The following is a 23,539-nucleotide window of genomic DNA, read 5'->3' on the forward strand; positions in this document are numbered from 1 at the left end:
GTTTTCCCTTTGTGTACAGTACAGGGGACATGATGTGGGGTGAAGACCCCACCAGCCAGCCAATGGCTTCACAGCAAATCACCAAAGGCTCAGCAGCAATTAAGTCTGTGGGTAGACAGGGAGCAAGAGGAAAAACCAGAACTCCAGTTCTGTCTCAGAAAACACTGGTGAAAACCATTTGCGTATGGATTTCATCACCATTTGGGTATGGATTTCATCTAGTAGGGCCAGAGCAACAGATTTTCAGGCAGAAGTTGGGAAATAATAAGGTCATGTCTAGTACTTGTGTTTTCAAAGCCCCTTTTTTGTCTAGGGGATTTGAAGAAGGGCTCACCACCACTGCAATGCCCCTTAACCTCTCCCCCAGCCTCCAGTGTTGCACGCCTCTCTCCATTCTCCTCACTGTAATCACAGTCATGAGTCACACTGTGTCACTGCCCTGCCTACAACCCTCCCGTACCTCCGTACTGGATGTATGAACCCTGAACCAGGGTTCACAAGGCCCTTCTCCTTATGGCCACTGCTACTCTCTGGCCCCTCATCTCTCCTCATCCTGATCAAACTTCTTGCAGTTCCTCAAGGGCTTCGTGCTCTTCCTCGTCTCCAGATCTTCACATGCGCTGTTCCTTCTGCCTTGAACATTCTTTTCTCGCATTCCCAATCCTATCCCCATTTCTAAACTACAACCTATACAAAACTTCTTGGAAGGCTGTATGACACAGGCTTTTACTCCCTTCCCCCTGGGTTCAGCCCTATAACTCCAAAGCAGCCCAGACCCTCCTTGTCACTCCTTTCATTATATCATAACTAAGGCTAACATAAGATAACGGTTTATGCAATGTGACAAATTATGTTTTAATATGTATCACTATTACCTAGCATGGCGGAAGAGACCAGTATAGGTTAACAATTAAGATAGTTATCCCCCTGTGTTTAATTGCTGGTTCTAACACTTATAAGTTATGTAAATTTGAGAAAGTCACTTAGCCTCTCCAAATCACAGTTTCCTTATCTGCCAAACAAGAATAATAATAGGACCTACATTTTGGGGCTCTGCTGAGAATTACACATTAATTGATGTAAAGTTCCTAGTACTATGCTTAAGTCCTCAAATGTTAGCTGTTATTATTAAGATGCTCATTGACCAAACATAGTAAATGAATAAGAAGTTAAAATATCTGCCCCAGGTCTTAATGAACTTGCTGTTTAACACTGAATAAATCAATTTCCCTTTCTAGGTTCTAGTTTCTTCAGCAGGAACCTTAGAAGACTCAGCAAAATTATTTCTAAAGGGCCATATAGAGACAGGCAGGAAACTGTTCCAGCAGAACACACTGGCAGTTCTGTTATTTAATTATCTTCCCCAAAACCTGTCACCTAGGTGAGTGATTTGACAAATGAGAATAATAAAGCCCAGAGAGGTAAGGTGACTTGCCTCAAATCTTGTAGACAAATGGAAGAACCAAATCTAAAACTTGAGCTTAACAACCCAAGGCTAATACCTTTTATCACTGTTATTATATCAAACTTTATCTTGAACAGAAGGGATCTCACTTAATCTCTGTCACATCATGTTGTATGTAGGCAAAATAAGAATTTTCTTAAGATCATAGACTTTTAGAACTACAGTGAACTTTAAATGTATTCTAATTCTACAAATGTAGCCACTGAGGACTCAAAGGCAAAGTGTATTCAAGGTCACACAGCACCACTGTGGCCAGCAAAACCTTGATGGGCCCTTCGTGGCTCATGACCTTGGTTGGCCTAGAATATAAGATTTCTTATAGGATATCTCCTTCAATCAAGGATCAATTCCATATAACCAACTAAGCAGAAAAAATAATTTGAAGTGGAGCTTTATGTAAATGACATTTGCTGCTATTGACCAAGGTTTTAAAGAATCCCAATACATGAATAATGGGTAGGCCTCAATGATATTTTCATTAAACGTTAATCATTTTATTCAGTGACAAATGTTTGAGTGCTTACTATCTGCTAGACCCTGTCTTAGGTACTTGGGATACTAAAATGGATAAACAAAAAAGTCCCTTGCTTATAATAATGAATTCAAATGTATTTCATTATCTAGCCCTGAGGCTTGGACTACTCTGGCTAATTTTAAATGTGTTACCCAAAAGGTTCACCCAATGATTTAAAAAGCTTGGCATCTGTGATGGCTGGTCATGTATGAAGATGCTTAGTGGGTGATGGTTGGCTGATTTTTCCATGGTACCAGGGTACCGTCATCAGTGCAGTCCCATTTGGTTTGGACATTTGGTTTTGCTCTGATCCAGGCCCACAGATGGCATCCTGAGCCCTGTCCAGTTATAGGATGCTCTTCCCTAGAGAAGGTGGGTCTGCCTTTCACAAAGACATACTCAGCATATTCTATCCCATGTAATCTTAATCATGGCAATGCTCTCTTGCAGCTGAACACACTGTTTGTTCATGGTGTTTTTGTCAATATCCTCCTTGAAATCTGAGTTGAAATGACACATAGACACCACTTCTTGAAGCCTGTGTTCCAGAAATGGAGAAGGAACTGTCCAATGGCACACAGTAAGTAAGATGAACCAGGACTAGACATGGGGTCTCCTGGCTGACTTCCTGTGATACCTCTGCTACAAGTACAGTCCTTCGAGTGAACATGAGAAACAGACAGAGGAAGAAGGTGTCTTTATTTCATAGAGGGAGACAAGGAGGCCTGAGAAGGGCAGTGGCTTGTTCAGGATCATGTGGCTGGGAAGAGACTGAGGTGAGTCCAGAACACAGGCTTCCTGACCCCAGTGATACACTCCCCTCATGAAAAAGACCCGGGGATTATATGCACACCCAAGAAATAGTGCCAGAGAGGTCTTAATCTTAAAATAGTGTGCCACGTGGCTGGTACGGACTGATGGTTTCTGGATTCACCCAACTCAGGCTTAAGTCCTGGCTGCACCCCCTTCCAGTCTTGTAATCCCTTACCCCAGAGACTATACGGGAGGCCCTGGGGCAATGTGGAGAGACAGGGAAGCCTCCAGGTGAGCACAGCCTTCCAGCTGCCCCCACCAAGGCTCCAGGCATGTGAATGAAATCAACCTGAACCCTCCAGAATAACCCAGTTACCAGTTAAATACCAGAAGAACCACCCAGCTATGCCCTTCCCAAATGCCTGACCCACAAAATCATGAGATATAATTGTTGTCATTGAAGCCATTATGCTTAGAGCTACCAGAACACCCTTGTATCCTCAATCCTTAGCACAATGTTTGACATATCGTAGACAATCATAAATATCTTCTGAATGACGAATGCATAAAGGCCATTGGGGAAGCCTCAAAGAGCAGGAATAATTAACTTGTACTGAATGCCTACCCTGTAGCAGGAGCTTAACACTTCTCAACAAATTTATGAAGGATGTTTGGCTGCTTTCTCCATTTTGCAAATGTTGAAACTCAAACACAAAAATGTGAAGTAACTTGCCTAAGGAGGTCACAGAGATAGGAAGTGAAAAACCAGGATTAGATACCAGTCATACCTTTAACCACCATGCTGTGCTATTTCTAGATAGTAAACTTCTACAGAGAAGGAAGCATTTGGGGATCTCTAGCATTTGGGCAGGGAGCATGTATGATGCTATGATCATATAAGAAACAAAAAGAGGCAAACACACTTAGATACAACGATAATCAGCCTATCTTCAGTCAAGATAATTACACTCTTTCTTCCTCAATCCTCTTCACCTTGACCCTTAAGTCAGATCATGTAGCCATTTGGGGTAAGGGCTTTGTAGTTAGACCTGGATTCAAACAGTGATTCCGCCACATGTTTCTTATTCAATTTTGAATGTCATTTAGCCTCTATGAGTCTCAGTTTGCTAAATTAAAATGGGGATAATTATATTAGCTATCTAATTAAGCCCTGGTGGTTAAATAAGATATATGTAAAACAAGACTGATCTGAGGGGCAGGTAGTAACCGTTTAATAAATAGTAATTAAAAACTAGAAACCTAAAAATGAACAGCATGAGAATCCAAGGGGTCAAATCTCCACCCTCTACAGCTTCTTCTCTCTCCAGAAATTGCTTGAAAATCACTTCCCCTGGGTACACTCACCCAGATATTCTATTGCGTTAAGTCCAAAAATATGTCAAGAGAAGGCAGGCCTCATAGACCCACAGATGAGGGTTCCAGCTCTCATTCCACCAATTCTTCAATCAATAACTTTGGGGGAGTTGTTCACCAAGCCTGATTTTTAAATATAGAAAATGAAAGTGTTTCCGGCTGGATTAGGTGAAACAATCATAGTGCTTTTATCACCCCTCAGAGACCAGCATCAAGCTCATCTCTCCCGTGAAACTTCACCACCAAGCAGTGCTACCTGCTGTTCTGAACCCTTCTTCTCACCATACCATTCCCTCGCTGAAGAGATATTCATTGTGCACTCACTCTGGGCCGGTTGCTAGAAATACAGTAGTCCTTTGCCCTAAGGGGGTATTAGAGTTGAGAAAAGCCATCAGATGTTTGCTTACAAGAACTAGGCTGCCTATGCTCTCTTTTCATGTGTCTGCCTCCCCAGTCAGTTTCATAAACTCATGCAAATCTCTCTTAAGTCTTTCTGCTTCTTTCCATTTCCAACACCACTTCTGCGGTCCTCACAACCACCCTCTCTTGTCTGGCTGATGACAAGAGCCTCCTAACAGGTCCCACTGCTTCCTCTTGGGTCAGCCATCAATCTATTCTTGGCCCTGAAGCCAGAGTGATATTTTTGCAAGGCAAATTAGACAGGATTATTCCACCTGTTGAAAGCCCCCCACCTACCCAGGGACTCTTCTTTGCTTTTTGGAAATAGAACAAGACCTGTAACGTGGTGTGAAAGACCTCTATGGTCCGGCCCTCACTGTCCCCTCCAGCCTCATTCCATATTTCTTTACCCCTCGCCATGGTTCTGTTCCTTATAAAGTCCATATCCCTATCCTCCATAGGGCTGCTCTGCCTAGAGTAGTAGTTTTCCCTCTCTAAGTCTTTGTCAGTGACTATGAAAGCCCTAGTGAGCTGACTTGATTTTTTTTTTTTTTTTTTTATGCGGTACGCGGGCCTCTCACTGTTGCGGCCTCTCCCGTTGCGGAGCACAGGCTCCAGACGCGCAGGCTCAGCGGCCACGGCTCACGGGCCCAGCCGCTCCACGGCATGTGGGATCTTCCCGGACCAGGGCACGAACCCGCGTCCCCTGCATCGGCAGGCGGACTCTCAATCACTGCGCCACCAGGAAGGCCCTGACTTGATAATTTTGCTGAAGGTTGGTTCTTGGAGAATATTGGTGTCCATTCAGTCAATGTTTTTTTGAACCTAAAAATTTGAGAACAAAAAAAGACCAGACCTATCACCCTTTCCAGGCTTTTCATAATATAAAGGAGGAAACAAAATGGGAAATGAGAAGGCATATGCCAAAAGTTACAAAGTGACCGAGTGGTAAAAGAGTAAGCGTGCCAATGGAATTGATACTCTCCCCGTCTCCTGCAGGTTTAAAATAGACCCAGCACTTTCTAAGGTGTGCATGCTGCTCTTGGCTGTGGTATAAATATCACAAGAAGGGGCTTCCCTGGTGGCGCAGTGGTTGGGAGTCCGCCTGCCGATGCGGGGGACGCGGGTTCGTGCCCCGGTCCGGGAGGATCCCGCATGCCGCGGAGCGGCTGGGCCCGTGAGCCATGGCCGCTGGGCCTGCGCGTCCGGAGCCTGTGCTCTGCAATGGGAGAGGCCACGACAGTGGGAGGCCCGCATACCACAAAAAAAAAAAAAAAAAAATCACAGGAAGGTGTTGGAGTCTGAGCCTTGGGCTGCAGGGCCTCGATTTGCAGCTCCGACACTGCCTGACAATTCCTTGTCATTACTTTTTCATTGTTGATCCCACTGAAAATGGATCCCACTCACAAAGAAAGAAAAAAAGAAATGACCAGTGAATATATATGGAGATGTTCAAGCTTATTACTAACCAGGGAAATGCCCATAAAAGCAACAGCCAGAGTGCATTCTTCACATATCAGATTGGCAAACAGTAAAAAGATGAATCATACCCAAGGTATAATCTTAAGGGTATAAAGAAATGGTGCTTTCATATACTGTTAATGGGAATGTAAATCAGGAAAACCTGTTGGCAAAAATCTATCATCTAAAGCCTGCAACCCTTTCATGGAGAAATCCTACTTGTAGACCTCTATCCTACTGAAGCGCTTCTGTAGAATGCAGAGATGTTTATAAGGCTACACTGCAAATTGCATGTAATTGTGAAAAATCAGAAACAACTTACAAGTCCATCAGTAGGGAATTGATTAAATTAGGGTATCACCACTTTATGGAGAGGATGTAATCCGTTTTTACAAGACCTATAGTATCAAGTTTCAGAAAAGGGTTAAAAAATAAGCAGAATATATACCAAAAAGAGTGAGATGACATATATGAAAAGCAGGTTTGGTGCAGGAGCATAAAAGTGAGTGTTTCATGTTTTATTTTATGTATTGTGATGTGTAAAACGTTTTAAGAATAGAAATGCCTTGTGTAAATAAAAACCTTAAAACTTGAAAGGGGAAAAATGAAGAGGATTAAAGGGGATCCAGATCATCTTCTTGATTTTGATTCAGTTAGACTTCCGCCTACATAGATAGTTGCAAGTGTTGGAAACCCAAGAGAAGTCTTGATAAGAAATCTAGTGCTTATAAAATACTGCCACATACAGGGGGAAACTGCTGATTTCAGCAGTTAGGCCACCAGGAGAAGAGCCAATTGGCAGATCAGAGCTAGCTTGTGGTGTGCAAGTTGGCAGAAGATGTCGGCACACAAGGTATATAGACATCTTGCTAGATCTTTCATACCTAAGGATGGCAGCATTGCAGTCCGTAAGTACTGTTCAGGGTAAACCAAGTTTTCCACCTTTCTGAGCAAGGGCTTTGCTTCTCCTGCACTCACTTGCCTGTTCTCTCAAATTCAGACTATGTAACTACAGACCACCTGCATTCATTTTCTATTGCTGCTGGAATGAATGACCACACCTCTGGTGGCTTAAAACAATAACACAAATTTAGCAAGTGACAGTTCTGGAGGTCAGAAGTCTGAAACAGGTCTTACAGGGCTAAAATCAAGATGTTGGCAAAGCTATGTTCCTTCTAGAGGCCCTAGAGGAGAATCTGTTCCTTGCCTTTTCCAGTTGCTGGAGGTTGCCCGCATCACTTGGTGTAAAGTTGCATAACTCTGAACTCTACGTACATTGTCACATCTCCTTCTGTCACTTTGACCCTCCAGTCTCCCTCTTAAAAGGACCCTCGTGATTACATTGGGCCCACCTGAATAACCCAGGATAATTTTTCCATCTCAATAGCCTTAACGTAATCATATCCGCAAAGTCCATTCTGCAGTTTGCAGTCACCGGGAACCAGGAGAAGCCACCTTGATTTTCTCTCTCAGCAAATGTGAAATTGAGAACCTTTAACTAATGCTACTTTCCCTACACCACCCTATGGGAGAGGCCAGGAAAATCTGGGGGATGTCAGACTTGAAGATCTTTGTGCTATGTTCGCGAAAGAGCGTCAGAAAAATCCCTGGTGATGGCATGAATTATATTACCAGTGACGTTTCCAATTTTGATCCCTCTCCATTTCTAAGGTGGTATGGATTTAGTTCTGCTGTCATCAGCTCTTCAGGGAAGGGACTGCTGCTTTAGCCTCTAGCCCAAGGTCAGCACTCTTAGATGCTCATTACCTTGATTCTTGCCCCATTATTTTTTATGGGGCAAAGTTATCCATGGGATATTTTAGAAGGCATTAAGTCATCAGATGTACAGTAACACAAAACATCCCCCCATGAAACTTCCCTCCACACACAAAATCAATGATGCTGAGTGCCCTCTCCAGTTACCAGGGTAGTTTCAAATATCCCAGAAAATAGTGTGAAGAGGATCGAGGAATACCATGACATTAATATATAGTTTTTAAAAAAAGAGCTTGGGGCTTCCCTGGTGGCACAGTGGTTGAGAGTCCGCCTGCCGATGCAGGGGACGCGGGTTCGTGCCCCGGTCCGGGAAGATCCCACATGCCGCGGAGCGGATAGGCCCATGAGCCATGGCCGCTGAGCCTGCGCGTCCGGAACCTGTGCTCCACAACGGGAGAGGCCACAACAGGGAGAGCCCCACGTACCGCAAAAAAAAAAAAAAGAGTTTGGCAAACTACAAGTCATGAACAAAATACAGTGCTGCAAATATTCACAGAGTGATGTTGCTATATGGTGTTTTTGCTGCATCTGACAGGAACTTGTGACTCTATGCCCTGAATACCCCACACAATAACCCCTTACAGGTATACTGTAATTTTCTTCAGTATGCAGAAGATATATATTATTCTATGTGATCTTATGCTGACCCTAAATACTGCCTGGGACCCTTACCTTCAACATACAGAGCAGAGCAGTGAGGCTCAAGGTTTCACCCTCTCCAAGAGGTGAACTGCAACTTGAACTGGTGACTCCCTCACCTCTGTTTCCTCATCTAAGAAACAGAGATTTTAAAAAACAGGGATTTTTTTGAGAAGTAAATATTAATACTTGTGAAGTACTTAGAATACCTCTCGGCACATAATAAGGGCTCAATGACTGATATATGATCTAAATGCAAAATCAGAGTTCTTTTCCATATATCATCTTGTAACTGGAAGATTCTTACATAATAAAATCAGAATCAGGAATGAGGTAGAGGTTGTACGGGGTTAATAACCACTTAAGGCCATCTTTCCCCCATCTTAACACGGGGGTCCCTCCACATACAGAATTCCCAATGGAAGTTTGGCCTCCTTTCTTCCTTTTTTGTTCCATTTGCCATGGCACATTTTGAGTCTCTGATTATTATTTGTAATCATTGGATCAGTACCTGTGCCTTCCATTCAACTCCATTCAACTCTAAGCTCCAACAGAGCAAAATCTTAGTCCCTTATCCTCACCACTGTATGTCCTATAGCACCTACATGCTTCCTGGTAGATGCTCAGATATAGAGTGAATGGACCAGAAAGTGAATCTAATTGTGTTGTCATGTGCCCTGCTCTCAGATGCTACATTTTCATGCCCTGATGAAACTGTGGGATGGAAACAACCTCAAATGTTGGGAAAATACTTCAATTCATAGCTCTCTTTAATGTGTAATTTGAGTCATTGGGTTAACTGTCAATTCACACTTGAGGTCATAAGATGCTTTTGCAGTCATTCACCCTTTTTCTTGGAGTCTCACTACAGCTCCTGGAGGTTGCTATGGCAGGTTTTGTTCCCCCTTTTAGAGATGAAACAACAAAAGCCCCAAGAAAGAAAACGTCTTCCCAAGGTCATAAAGCTAGCCCATTTACAAACAAACCTAGACAATAGGTTATTTGCATCTTCTATAATGATAATACGTTTATTTTGATGATTTCAATACTCCAGTGACTTAGGTGGCATTGTCACCATCTCACAAATCAAGAAAATAGGACAGTTGGTTCAAAAATCGGGGATTTAAACCACCATACTGTATTGCCTTCCTTTTCAATGTGATTTTATTTCTACGACAGGAGGCTGACTCCCCTGTGTCTTTCCTTGATGGTTAACGAGTTTATTGACTTATTCCCCATTGTTTAAAGTTCTACTTGTTTTCACTTTTCCTATTTTTACTATCTTGTAACCTTGGGGAATAAGATTTAGCAAAGCTGGGACACCCTACCTTCCCCAAAGAAGAAGACACCTTCTTTTGTTTTGGAAAAAACAAAAGAGAGAGAGAGAGAGAAGATGCCTTTCAATTATTATCACCTTAACTGGTGGAAGCCATGCTCTTTGAAAGAGTCCATGACGAGTTTTCACGGGACAGAGGAAATGATCCAAAGCATAACATGTTTCGACAGTGGAACCTGCTTACGAATATTTTGTCCCTAGCAGTTGTCAGTACATAGCATTTAATAATCCCCACAGTATATATGTTCAGTGGAAGGCTCTTGCTCCTGGGAGAGTGTGACACTACTTCCATTTTCATATCTGCTTAGGGCTTGAGGTTGAGCGGCATGGCACGATATCATACCACCATCAAAGAAGGTTAGAACTAGAAAGGAACTTGGAGTAGACCCAGAAGATAACTTCACGGCATTGCTGTATTCCTCACACTCAACCCAATATCCATTACACAGAAGGTACTCAGTAAATATTTAAACTTTGTTGAATAAATGAATGGGGCCCATATTGGAGATGAAGAGTTAGAGGCTTGGTCAGGGAAAGTAGCTTGCCTAAAAGTCACTCAGAAAGTCGGAGGTAAAAATCAAGTTTGATGAGTGTTATTTTTATGACGTTTTTTTTAGTTCATTTACTTTGTCATACTTTCAGGGGTTGTATACTTGGTTACATACTGGTGGGAGTACACAAAGGATTAAGGTGTGGTTCCTGATCTCTACATCCATTGAGGGAAATGAGACGGCATGGCAAGTGTCAGGACAGAAAGTAACCAGTGATCATCCTCAAGAATCCTCACACATGCATATTTCATGTATAAGAAATCTGCTGAAACCCCTTACGACATTGAAAAAGTATCAACACCTGTACGCTTACCAACAGGAAGACTGAAAGGTAAATTAGAATACCTCCATGTCAGGGAATATTATATAACCACTAAAATGTATGACATGATCTATGGGAGCTGACACAGAAAGATCACTATCAACAGTATGGAGTTGGGGAAAACAAGTCAATCATAGAGCAACACATAAAATATACCCCATTTATGTACATCTGCTAATACATCAGAGGTTGTCAACCTATGGGCCACATCTCACTTACAAGTGTCTTCTCTGGCCTCTGCAGCATTTCAAAACACTTAGCATTCACTGCCAACATCTTAAAGTCAGGAGTTTCCACCCAAAAAGTCTGGATTGGGGGCTAGTCTTAAATTGAAGCATCTGACAATGCTGGAGGCCTGCAATGCCACACATGAGCAATAGCTCAATAGCTGGTACAGAATTATGGCTGTCCCCCAAAGGCGGGGCATGCGCTCTCCAATACAGCCCCCTGAACCCACAGTCATCCCTCAGCGTCACTCAGTATTAGTTTCAGGACCAGACCCGCCCCCGTACCAAAATCCATGGGATGCGTAAGTCCCTTATACAAAATGGTGTAGTATTTGCATAAACCTACGCACCTTCTCCCATACACTTTAAATCATCTCTAGATTACTTACAATACTTAACACACTGTAAATGCTATGTAAATAATTATAAATATAATATAATATAAATGCTATGTATACAGTTGCCTATGAGAGGCAAATTCAAGTTTTGTTTTTTGGAACTTTCTGGAATTTTTTTTTATCTGTAGTTGGTTGAATCTGTGGATGCAGAACCCACAGATACAGGGGCTGAATATATTTTTATTAATGCCTGGCCCTTCCAGGCATTTTGGTCACACACCTCCATCCCTTGCTAATGAAGAGGCACATAGAAAACCTGGAAATATGGAAGGGAAGGTGAGTTGAGAGGGTTGTAAGGGGGGGGATTGGGGTGCTGGTGAGCAGGCTTTCATGGATCGTTCCAAAAATGTACATACTGCTTACCTCTAGTGGAGGGCAGTATTGCTTTTATAAAGTAAGAAGACAAATTTGTAAATACTGGGGGGGAAATATAGACCCTTCAGATGATATTTAGTCCACACCTGGATGGCTGTGTCTTGAGCGTTTGGGCATGGAGGTGGGGCATTCCAGGTGGAGGAGATGCTGTTAGCCAAGGCTCTCACTCTTGTTATTTTCTTTTCACCCTGAGACCTCGCTTTACAACCCAGCCCCCAGGCTCACAGGCCCTTGGGAACACCCATCAGATGCTTTACTCAGAGAACGTGCAGAAAATATGGCTACGTCTGCCAGCCCCACCTGGAGCCTTCTTCCTTCCCAAGGCAAATGTCCATAGGCTCCTCTCCTCTTAGGCTGCCAGGGGCCTCTTACCTGTCAAAGGAGACTGTCAGTCTTAGTTTTAGGAACTTAGAGATTATATGGAACGGATGAAAACCTCTGGAAAGCAGCCTAGGTCAGGAGTCACGGGGAGAGAAAGAGAGAAATGGAATTGTGACTTGCCTTATGGTTTTGACCTTGACTGAGGTTGCTACAGGCCTCAGTCTCCCCATCCGTAAAATGAGAGAGATGAGCTATGTGCTACTCAACAGCTTTAAAGCTCTAAAATTGGGCTTTGGCTTCTGGATTGACGTATCTGAGAAATGAGAAATGCAGTTCAAATGGCTTAATGTTGCCTGCCTTTCATGAATTTTGTAAGAGTTCTTATTCAAGGAAATGGACAGAGCTCTCAGTACCTTCTTTTCAAAGATGGTCCAAAGCTGTTATCACAGAGATTATTCTAACTGAGAAGCACTTTCCTGGCCTGTTTGAATCTTGCAGCCTAGTAGAACAATAGGACCTTGCATCTGTAGAGCAATTTGTACATTCCTAAAGTGCTGTCCATCTCTGTCCTGAATTTTATACTTATATCAATACTATATAATGTAGGCAAGGTAGGATTTTTTAAAATCACATTTGAACAACAGAGAAACTTGGACTTGAGTTGCTCTCAGAGAAGCAGAAATAATGTACTCAAAGGGTACTTTAGGGCTGGGCCTGTCTTTCAGTTTAACTCTGAGTAGGCTGGCTGTGTGACTTTGGCCAAGTTCCTTAAGCTCCCCATGCCTCAATATCCTTATCTGGTCACTGGGGAGAAATACCCACCCCGGGGATTAAATGAGATCACGTATGTTCTAGCACGTTCTAGCACGTTCTAGCACGTATGTGCTAGAACATAAAACCCAGAATTGCCTGCCAGCATTTACCTCGTATGACATGGAGACAAGCGATCAGTTTTAGAAAGGCACAGAGGACTAAGAGAGAATGCAGAGCTGAGGACGAGAGAGAAGACGTGTCCCAGATGGCTGGGATGGTGCCACTCACTGAGAGAGAGAACACGGGAAGAGGTGTGGGATGGATGTGATGCAGAAGGGGAGGATTCTGAGTTTGGCTTTGGACAGGTTGATTTTAAGTGCTTTTAAGACATTCACAAGGAGATGCCTAAAGGGAAGAATTCTGGCTTTGTGTTTTGGATTTGCTTGTCTGTTTTTAACACTTTATCTAATAAGTGTAAAAATGTTATCTCGAAACTTCCCTGGTGGTCCAGTGATTAAGAATCCGCCTTTCAATGCAGGGGACACGAGTTCGATCCCTGGTCGGGGAATTAAATCTCACACGCCACGGGACAATTAGGCTCGAGCACTGCAACTACTGAGCCCGCGGGCTCTAGAGCCTGAGTGCCACAACTAGAGAGCCCGTGCGCTGCAGCTACTGAGCCCACACACTCTGGAGCCCGTGCACTACAACAAGAAAGAAGCCCACATGCCAAAACGAAGAGCCCACGAGACACAACGGAAGATCCCACATGCCGCAACGAAGATCCTGCATGCCACAACTAAGATCTGATGCAGCCAAATAATAAATTTTTTTAAATGTTACCTGAAACTATAATTGAAATTATAGTAGTGTCTTGGGAGGTTGCCCCGAGTGACTCTTACAGATGGAGAGTCACCTAAGACACCATTTTTAGGTCTGATATTTCCCAAAGTAGTCAAAGAACTCTACTTGTCAAGATGTTAACACCGAAAAAAAAAAAAATTTCAATCCATAATAAAATAATTTTAAAAAACAGAACACATCTGCCTTTCATCACCTCTTCCCACACAAGATTGACAGGTACTTATTAAAAGCTTTCAGAAGTAAGGTCCTAAGGCACTTGTTTAATCTTTTTATTTTTGGCTGTGTTGGGTCTTTGCTGCTGCGCGCAGGCTTTCTCTAGTTGCGGCGAGCGGGGGCTACTCTTCCTTGCGGTGCGCGGGCTTCTCATTGCAGGGTCTTGTTTTGTTGCGGAGCACAGGCTCTAGGCGTGTGGGCTTCAGTAGTTGTGGCTCACGGGATCTAGAGCACAAGCTCAGTAGTTGTGGCGCATGGGCTTAGTTGATCCGCGGCATGTGGGATCTTCCCGGACCAGGGCTCAAACCTGTGTGCCCTGCATTGGCAGGCAGATTTTTAACCACTGCGCCACCAGGGAAGTTCCACTTGTTTAATCTTAAACTCAAACTCTATCTACCTTATTGGACCAAAGAACCTCCTTCATTTCTCCCATGTGATTCTAATTGACAGCCTGAAGATCTATTGTGGAATAGATGTGAAAGTGTTTCTATTGTCCCAGGAGGAAGTGGAGATCTCAGGAAGGTGCGTGCTCTGCCAAAGGTTCCTCAGCTAGTAGCTTATGACGTCGGGACCCTGTTGCCCCACTAGTAGCACTGTTTTCTACCTACCTCCCTGTACAGCCTGCATCCTCCTGCAGAAAGAAGCGGATGGACAGTAGCCAAATTCCACATTCACTCTTCACCAGCCACTGCAAAGTACCTTTTGAAATTGCCTTCACCCCATTCCCTGCTTAAGTCATCCAGAAAACAACCCAATTCATGTTTTAATAATATAAGTTTACACTCCTGTCACACCTGTTCTCTGAGGTTATCAAAGCACACCACCAACCTTAATGAATTCTTACGACACTCCTGCAAAAGAGATTAAGGCGCAAAAAAAAGAGAGAGATTAAGGCAACATCTTGCCAGTGTGGCTCTCTAGGGCCATGGTAATGAGTACTATATGTTGATCACCTCATGCTGTGCACACCTTCAAGTCAGTTCTTGTGCAAAAGAGGATTTTGCGTGGCTCTGCAATTACTCTACAAACCCACGCATGCAAAAGGCGCCATCCATCCCAACCAAAGGGCTTTTATTTCTACAAAGCCCTTTTTTTTTTTTTTTTACCATTTAAAAAACTCCTACACGTCTATTACTAATGTTTCCGTGCCACAATCCCAAAGGTATGCAGAGGAAGCCGATCACCCCTAGTTTACAAAAGAGGGCATTTGTGTCTAGCAAAAATCAAGTGGTCTTCCCAAAACCCCAGCAGGAGTCGGGATTCGGATTCAGATGCAATCATTCCATTAACAAGTATCTAGTGCGTGCCTACTACCACCAAACTCTAGGCTGGGTACCATACGGGAAGTACAGCAGTCGACTAATAAATAAGGTCTCTGCCACCATGGATTTAGAGCTCAGTGAAGGGGACAGAATATAGAAAATAAAACAAATGAGGACACTTGCTGAAAACTACCCTGAAGGAAGTCAACAGGAGACATTTTCCCCCCAGAGGTTCACATGTCTTGCTCCCTGACTTCATTCAGATGTCTGCTCAAATTGCTAACGGGCGAGGAGGAACATGCTATCGAAAGGGCACTGCCAAGAACTAAAGGAGATTTCCTTGGTAGGAGCAAGGGATACCCGAAATGAGAGGACAGGGCCTAAGGCAATAATAGATAAATTATAAGGCCTTGACATTTTTCCTAGATTATTCTTTCCAGATCCCAATTCATGTCACAGGACAGCAAATGATTTGAGACAGAGGAGAGAAAAAGAAAGAGAGAGAGAGAGAGAGAGAGAGAGAAACCGACTAAAATCCCTGCCTGTGGCTAATTCTTTCTCCAAGAAGACGTATTTTCACATGTCAGTATGGAGAGCCCAAGCATCACGTGGAAACACAGCATTTCTAGGAGGCTCTAAAGAAAAATCAATTGCATCATCCTCCCAACCTGTAACCTTTCTGGTTTCAGTACTTGGAAATTCACTGGGCTCCATCCCCGGTCCCAACACCATTCTCATTAGTCGCGTCACCATAGCAACTTTTAGGGTCTGTATCCTCAGCCACATGGCAAACTAATTGAACTGTACAACTTATTTTGCAGCTGGGGAATGTAAAAGTGAATCTTACATTTAATCATACTCACAGCATTGACATTCAAATCAAAAGGCTTTGTCAGGGCTCCTGGAAAATGGAGTGTCATTTTGCCAGCACAATGTTTCACTCAGAGGCACATCCTTCCCACTTTGAAGTGCTAAGCGAATGGCGGAAAAAAAAAAAAAAAAGCTTTTGGGCTTAGGGGGGGGAGGGGGGGAGGGGGGAAGGAAGGAACAAAATCTGGATGAATAACAGGAAAATGAATAAATGTTTCCAAATCCAATTCGAGTTCAATGCAAATGCTTTTGAAAATCCTTGGCTTGTGATTTTTCTTTCTTTTTTTTTTCTGTTTTTTAAAGAGGCAGCAACACTGACGGAAAGAGCTTTGGAATCACAGACCTACTCTGTACTCCTTAGTTCTGAGATCTTCAGGCAAGTCACTTAACTCCTGGTAATTTGAGCGTCCTAGCGTATAAAGTGGGACTAAATAATACCACCCGACAGGCCTGTTCTGAGGGTAAACAGAATATATATAAGCATATATAAAGCACACAGCATTGTGTCTGACACACAGTAGATACTCAATTGTCATTTTCCTTCCAAAGCTTGGACCTTAATCTATGGCTAGTCCTGGGCCAACACGTAACACAGCAGGCAGTGTGCTGGGTACCTTATGTACCTTGTCTCACTAATCACCAAACTAACCCTGGGGCACAGATATCGTTACCCCCTTTTGACAAACTGAGAGCCTGAGGCTTAGCGAGGTTAACAATGATTAAAAAGTATTCAAAACTTGGAAATGAGGAAAAAAGACAACCTCATGTCCTTTGTGTATTAGAGCATTGTCTAACGGGCCTAGCCGAGGTCTTTCTGATTCTTAAGGGGAATGTACTTTGTATGACTTACCATTAATTTGGCCCAGACTCTTTCATGTTAGATGCTAATTTGTAGAAGGTGAACAAGTTACTGATGACTTTTGGCTGGCAGGAAGCAAATGATTTTTGTCCAATAGGAAAGAAAACCCTGAAAGTTATGGTTTATTGCCCTGTAGGGCATGAGCTACCTTTGTATGCAACTTAGCCATCTTATTTCGGTGTTTTGTTTTTTAGCGACTAGATTCCAGTTGTCAGATCCTTCTCTGACTGAGCTGTATCTTTCTGCTGATCCTTTCTTTAATAAGATATTAAATCTCTAATGTGTGCTGATTGTATATTTGTACACAGGTCATATTTTTTTTTTCTTTCTGAAAATGACACTCGGACAGTAATTTACACAAGACCCGTCAAGGTGGGAAGGAGTACAGCCTGGTTGGTCTGACTCCAGTGTCTACAGACCTAGTTCTCTCTGGCTCACAGAAACAAGGACTAGGATTTCAAGAGTATACCCTGCCCTCAAGGAGCACCAAAAAAGACAGTCAGCTGTACATGATTTCACACAGTCGTGGTACGTGCTGGAGCTGTGGTAGTAAAGTGTTAAGGAAGTTCAAAGGAGAGATACTTCTGTTTCTCACTTGCAGGAGTGAGAACGATAGCAGAAGACCTCACAAGAGAAGCACTGTAGTGAGCGTTGAAGAGTGAGCAAATTTCCTCCTGATTTCCATCACAGGCGGCAGAATGATCCCCAAGAATGATCCCCACCTACTGTTATTGTAATAACAATAATAACAATAGTGGCGGTAACTGTGTGGCTAATAGTTTATCATCGTCACCTAACCACGGCTCACAAAAGCCTTATGAGGTAGGTACTACATTATCTCCATTTTCAGCCGATGCCACAGAGGCACAAAGGCGTGCCTGGCTTGCCCAAGAACGCTGGACTGGTGAGCACAGAGCTGTATTCTGAGCCACTAGTTTTTCCTGCTCCTCTACTGCCTCTATTTTCATGTGCTCACCCGGTCCCTAGCTCTCTTCCTGTGGGCACGTACAGTTTCTGGCTTAGCCCCTAGCTTCAGGCAGCCTGGGCATTTTTATTCCTGCTTGACCTACGAGGAGCCCTTGGAAGCTTGAAACGTGTAAATGACTTGTCAGCTGGGAAGGGCTGGAAGGGGGAGCCTCTGAGACAAAAGCCCCGCCTTTTCAGACACTCCACTCTTCTTCTGGCTGGGCTGTTGCCAACTTGCCTTCCAGTCCTTGTTAGTGATCCATCTGCAGCTGGTCCTGGTACTAAATGGACAGAAGGATAAACGACCTTCTTCATGCCATCCCTCATGGGGAGAGATGAGGCACCGTGGGGCTATGTGTCACCAGTGCAAAATGACGGAGGGTAACTGGAAGAGGAGGTTGAGGGCAACTGTAGGGCTTATCCTCACTTGAGACAGCTAGTCATTTCATCTTTCAGGCCTTAGGAAGATGATTTCTCTCCTGCTTTATCCATGCGCTGCCCGCACTCCATCACTCCCTGAAGCCTTCCTTATATCTGAACTGTTCCATCTTTGCAGAAGATGAAAAGAGGACTGAGTCATCCACCTTGCAACAGAATGGGGTAAGGCATGAGCACTGCGGTAGGAATAAAGAGACTTGAGGTCTAGAGAAGCTCTAGACCTAGCTCTGCCCCCAGTTTACCGCGTGACCTTGGTTGGGTCCCTGGCCTCTGTGCCTCTATTTCTCATCTGTACGCTGAGCAGACTGGACGAGCACGCTTTGATTTGAGGAAGTGTGTTCGGGCAATCAGTGACGGAAGAAAGCGTTACCAGTGAGGGAACTCAGTGAGAAGGAACCCACCCACCCCTCACACACACACAGCCTGGGAAGAGGCAACCACATGGCATGGGAGGGGCCGTCAAACCTCTCCTTCTAACTCGGGACAGAGGTGGAAGCCTGGTATAAGCATAAAGAACATACAGAAAACAGATGGATGGGAAGACCCACGTGAGAAGCTCCTGAGCAAATGGTGCCCGTGCTGCTGTCTTATCTCCAGGTGTCACCAGCGAAAGGCATGGGGAATGAGCAGTTGCTTCGTGCTATACCCATTCTTGCCTAATTTCCCACATTCCACCCTCAGAGAGGAGGGCTGGGGGAAAAGGGCCTGATTCAAGTTTGAATGCCTCTCCAAGCCATCCCTAATGCTCCCTGGCCTCACAGTCCCCTCCATCTTTTCCATCCTGACACAGGGCTGCTCAGGAATGCGAAGATAGGCATCTGGTCCAGGGCTTGCCAGTAATAACCTGGATGGTTGAGCAAAGCCTGCTCTTCTCTGGGCCTCAGTGTGCTTCTCTGTAAATTGAGAGGTGAAATAAACAACGGCTCACAGCTATGGAACACTGATGTGCCAGACAGCACGGCGTTTCTTGTGATACTTAAAAGTCCCTGAGAGATGCTTTTATCCACTGGACAGATGAAGCAGTTGACACCCAAGTTAAGTGATTTGCACATGGTCAAACATTTAGGAAGTGGTAGTCTAACTGCCGAACCTGAACCTTCTCCCAACGTAGAGACACTGGCATAGGTGCTACCTACCTTCCTGCATTCACCCCCACTACCCACCCATGGCAGACACCAGACACCACCTATGCATCTCAACACCCTTATGCAACCTGACTTCAGGAAGACTGTAGTGTACTGACCTCTCACTTTAAATCCGCTACAGTCTGTTCCCACCACAGAAGCTAAAGTGAGCCTTGAAAAGTAATTCAGATCATGCCATTCCGCAGATCAAGCCCTCTACCGGCTTTCCAGTTCACTCATATATAGTTCTTACCATGATCTTCAAAGCCCTCCAGGGTCTGGCCTCTGACCGTCCTTCCAACTTCATTTTCTACCTCTATTCCCTCTGTTCGTTCTATTCCAGGCACTCTGCCCTTTTTACTTTGCCAGAACACTAATCCCAACTTGCCCCAGCCTCAGGGCCTTTGTACTTGTTGTTTCCTCTGCCTGGAAAGCTTACCTCCCAGGTATGACCTCACGCCTGGTTTCATTCAGATACTGTTCAAATGATCTTTCCTTAAAGAGGCTATTGTTGATCACATAACTAAAATGACAACTTTCTTCCTTATTATTGGTCTATTTTTACTCGATTTTTCATTATTAACATTTATCACTCACTGGCTTAAGCCAAAGTATGTAATTGTGTATCTGTTTGTCTCCCTTCCCTATAATATAGGTTCCATGAGGTCAAGGACTTTTTTGTTCAGTACTGTATCCCCAGTCCCTCCAACAGGGCTCTTCACCTAAGTGGAATCCAAACATGTGTTGAATCAATGACTATTAGTCACTACACCTTCTCCTTGTCAAACATAGTAATTTAGACCGGGCTTTCATTGCTATAGTTTGCTTTACTCAACAATAATGTTGATGGTAACAGGGAATTGAACTCAAGCAGCCATTCTGGGGAGGAAACCGTATCTGGATGCCATGCTCTGGGCAAATGGTAGCAGTGTTCCAGGTCCTGAGTCTGTGTCACTGGTTGAAGAGGCAGTATTAAGCTCTAACCTGATGCCCTCAGGTTGACTCATATGACCCTTCCGGGTAATGCTTCATTTCCCCAGACCTGCTATTACCCAGGGTCATGGCATAGTTCGTACACATCATCAGTATTCAACCATCACATCGCTGGAGGAATGAGAACTTGATTAAATTGCCTGTTTTAGTTTATAAAGCATAAACCTTTCAAACCCTTTTGCTCGTTAACAATTCTGTCTAAGAGGTCAGATGCAACACCCTGTGCAATGAGTATAATGCATCTTTCTCACCTGACCCTGGGCATGTCCAAGTGGGCCCCAGGTCCGTACATGTAAGACTAGGAACGTCTGACCTATGGGATCCTCCAAAGTTGGTCCATTGTGAATGACTAATAAGGCTAAGACCATTTCCCAGAAACAGATGTGAAACTGGGGAACGTGAGAGAGGGTGGGCTGCCCTCCAGTCCTTTTGTAAAAAGTGTTAAGACTAAACTAAATTCAAGGTGTTATCTTTATTTCTTTGCTTTTCTGCCTCTTGGCCAAATAACATGGAAATGGATTCTAATTAAGAGTACCAGCTCATCCAAGATCCAAATAAAATCATGAAATAAATTGAAAAAAAAAAAAAAGAGTACCAGCTCATTTCCTGTACAGCACAAATGATGACTAGATGAATTCATGAGAATCAGGTCTATCAGTACCAAACCAGCTGTCGGAATTCTGTTCTCTTCTCACAGCACTTAATAACATGACTGTGGAGGGTGTGTGTCACACTCTGTGTGCATATCTATCTCTGGAATGAAACTCCTGAGCATGGGGACTTTATCTTGCTCATGTCACCACTGTCCTTAACACTAGGCTTGGCACAAAGTGAGTACTGAAACCGAGCGGGACCCTGTGGGCTTCCTGGGCACAAGAGCCTTTCTGTTCGGCCTCCATGACCTTCCCAGCGTTCCAAAGGGCAGGTTCAAACAGTTGCTAATCAGGGAAGGGAGGGGATGTGGAGACAAGGGAGGAGCCGTCAGGAAACAACAGTGCAGCCTTGGGGCAGGGTCCTGGTTCCCCCTCGAGGGATACACATTACAATATTTTTGAGCTCTTCTGCAGAAAGAAAATCCCCAATAAATGGACGATTTTAACTACCTGTTGAAGCACTCTTCATTCCAGAAAGAAGGTCGCAGTTTGATAACCACAAAAGCTCATCAGGAGGCCACCTGCAGCCAGTTTAATCAAAGGAATGAAGGCCCTGCACACACTCTGATCCTTATCAGGAACAACTGCTCTTGAACCACTGCCATGAAACTCCTCACCAGATCTCCCTGGGTTGGGACACACAGTTCTGAGGGCATGAACTCGCTGTGGCCCCCTTTGCCTGGCAAAGCAATAAAGTTATTCTTTTCTACTTCACCCAAAACTCTGTCTTCAAGATTCCATTCGGCACCAGGGCACAGAAGCCAAATTTTCAGCATCGGTACTGGGTCAATATTTATTTCATGAGTGAATAAATGTATAAAGGAGTTGAGTAATTAAACTTAACTGTCCTCCTCCTTCTACTCAGATGAATGCTGTGCTTTCCTAATGTAATATTTCCCCACCTCCATATTGGCACTAGACATTCGAAACCTCACTGGACGTCATCAGATTGGCGACGTAGGTAGTTCCTGACTCTACTCCGCGTCACAAGAAGACCAGCTAACAACTATTCATGGACAAGACACCACTGAGAAAATCCGAGAACGTGGGGGTGCAGCTAAAGCACCCCCTGCATCACAGAGACCAAGACAGACCACATCAGAAAGGTAAGGTGAGCGGCTACATGCTGACCACGGGGCCCATCCCCCAGGCCAGCACAGCACCACACTGAGAGGTCTCCCTTGCGGTTCCTCCAGTGGAAAAAGAGATACCAGCATGGACATCCAGCTTCCCCAGCATTGTGGGTTGCTTCCTGGGAGCCTTCCACTGGTCTCGACCCACAGACATTGTTGGGGAGTCTGGGAGGCTTGACCACTGGCAATCCAATTGTAACAAAGAAGGCGGGAGGGGCTTGAAACAACCAGCACTTGGATCTTGGCAGATCAAGTTCCTACCTGCATCACCCACATAGTTGTCCCAACTGGCAGCTTTGCTCATCTGTGGAGCGAAGACAGGGGTGCAGTCTGACCAGGGAACTCGGCAAGGAGCAGCTCTGCCTGATTCAGATCCTCAGACAAGAAGATTTGCTGGCCCTGGAGCTTGGTCTGCCCCTGCCCAGGCAGGGGAGCTGAGTCATAGCCCAGCCTCTTGCTGAGTGCAGCTGACCAAGAACACCTGGGAGGCTGAAAAAGAGATTGGAAGTTATCAGAAGCAGGGATTTGGGGGAAGGAAACGTGTATGAAGGTGGTCAAAAGGTACCAATTTCCAGTTACGAGATAAATAAGTAGCAGGGATGTAACGCACATGAGGACTAGAGTTAACATCACTGTATCAGAAAATTGAAAGTTGTTAGGAGACTAAATCCCGAGAGTTCTCATCCCAAGGAAAAAAAACGTTTTTTTCTTTGTGTTTTTCCTTGTATTTACTATATGAGATGATGTATGTTAACTAAACTTGGGGTAATCATTTCACGATATATGTAAGTCCAATCACGACGCTTACACCTTGAACTTATACAGAGCTATGTGTCAATTACATCTCAGTAGAACTGGAATGAATAAGTGAATGAATAAATAAACAAAAACAAAAGCTTACTATGAGGGAAAGCAGGGAGGATTATAGTATCCCCTTTTCATAGAACAATGGAGGCTCACAATGGTTTGATGACTTTCCCAAGCCAAAGCGTATCAGAGTAGAACCTGGCATGAAGCCCACTGGCTACCCAGTGCAGCCTGTGCCTGCTGGGTCTTGAGCCCAACCCCATGGATGGGCTGTGAGTCTTCGCTGGCCCAACAGGCAGCACTGCTGTGCACACCTAGCTGGGAGCATTCACGACCACACAGGACTGGTCCGGCCCAATTCCAGTTACGCAGCAGACCCTTCCTGTACATGCCCCCTTGCCTCTCTTTTTTCTCCCTTTCTCTTCTTAGGCCCCCAGGGTTTTTCAGAGTCTGGGAGCCTTCTGACACAAAGAAAAGGGATTTTATAAACTTGTACACACTGACAGTATCCAATCTCTATTTGTTGAGCCCTAACGGTGCACTGTGGTGTACAGCATGGGGCTCAGGCTCTGAAGTCAAGCGGCCTGGGTTCAAATCTCAACCCTGCCGTGTATCTGGGTACTGAGTGTCCTCACTTTTAAAACAGAATGCTGATCGTCCCTGCCTCTAGGGCAGTAGTGAGGGTTAGATAAG

At 44.3% G+C, this 23,539-nt stretch overlaps 1 long non-coding RNA gene across 1 annotated transcript in view; it reads right to left on the bottom strand.

Annotated features, from left to right (window-relative positions):
- The window catches only part of LOC132597114 (uncharacterized), a 176,709-nt gene extending 154,299 nt beyond the window's left edge, over positions 1–22,410 (bottom strand). Inside the window, exon 1 of the long non-coding RNA XR_009563497.1 lies at positions 22,301–22,410. This is a non-coding gene — a long non-coding RNA (uncharacterized lncRNA). The remainder of the gene's footprint in view (positions 1–22,300) is intronic.
- Between the last annotated feature and the right edge of the window lie 1,129 nt (positions 22,411–23,539).

The sequence above is a fragment of the Globicephala melas genome, chromosome 3, assembly GCF_963455315.2.
Source record: "Globicephala melas chromosome 3, mGloMel1.2, whole genome shotgun sequence".
NCBI classification, from domain to species: Eukaryota; Metazoa; Chordata; class Mammalia; order Artiodactyla; family Delphinidae; genus Globicephala; species Globicephala melas.